General features: G+C 34.2%; 1 protein-coding gene across 2 annotated transcripts in view; it reads right to left on the bottom strand.

Moving 5' to 3' along the window:
* The window catches only part of LOC105459017 (GDNF-inducible zinc finger protein 1-like), an 8,117-nt gene that overhangs the window by 4,201 nt on the left and 3,580 nt on the right, over positions 1-336 (bottom strand). The window lies entirely within an intron of this gene.

Here is a 336-nt window from a genome sequence, read left to right as displayed (position 1 = left end):
CGATTTGACATTGATCATAAATCAAAATCCTGCCCAAGGAGAACAGAAAGATCAAAATGACATAAAAATAAGATCAAATTTTAGTTTGTCAAAATAATGTCAAATTGCATAAATTTTTGATCATTCCCTGAATGAGAAATGATCGCCAATTCGATATACTTATTTACGGAAATTCCTAAAGCGGTCACCCATCCAAGCCATGAACCTTCTGAAACGTGCTTAACCTTGTGATCGTCCGAGAACCGATGCTCCGATGACCTATAAATATTAATTGTTAATAAAAGTATACCAATGGTATAAATCTTTTTAATAGATGTCAGATCGGAAGAGCACACG

Source organism: Wasmannia auropunctata, unplaced genomic scaffold (assembly GCF_000956235.1).
Source record: "Wasmannia auropunctata unplaced genomic scaffold, wasmannia.A_1.0 LD334225.1, whole genome shotgun sequence".
Taxonomy (NCBI): domain Eukaryota; kingdom Metazoa; phylum Arthropoda; class Insecta; order Hymenoptera; family Formicidae; genus Wasmannia; species Wasmannia auropunctata.
This window is presented reverse-complemented; position numbering and strand designations above follow the sequence as displayed.